This window comes from Petaurus breviceps, unplaced genomic scaffold (assembly GCF_028583685.1).
Source record: "Petaurus breviceps papuanus isolate PSGF00001 unplaced genomic scaffold, PetGlider_PUasm1.0 76, whole genome shotgun sequence".
Taxonomy (NCBI): domain Eukaryota; kingdom Metazoa; phylum Chordata; class Mammalia; order Diprotodontia; family Petauridae; genus Petaurus; species Petaurus breviceps.
In genome coordinates, this window is record NW_027186473.1 from 41,832,667 (window position 1) to 41,832,950 (window position 284).

Here is a 284-nt window from a genome sequence, read left to right on the forward strand (position 1 = left end):
ATGACTCACACATGTTCAAACACTGAGGCCCAGGGAGGCTGAATGACTCACACATGTTCAAACACTGAGGCCCAGGGAGGCTGCATGACTCACACATGTCCAAACAGGGAGGCTGAATGGCTCACACATGTTCAAACACTGAGGCCCAGGGAGGCTGCATGACTCACACATGTCCAAACAGGGAGGCTGAAAGGCTCACACATGTCCAAACACTGAGGCCCAGGGAGGCTGCATGGTTCACACATGTCCAAACACTGAGGCCCAGGGAGGCTGCATGACTCACA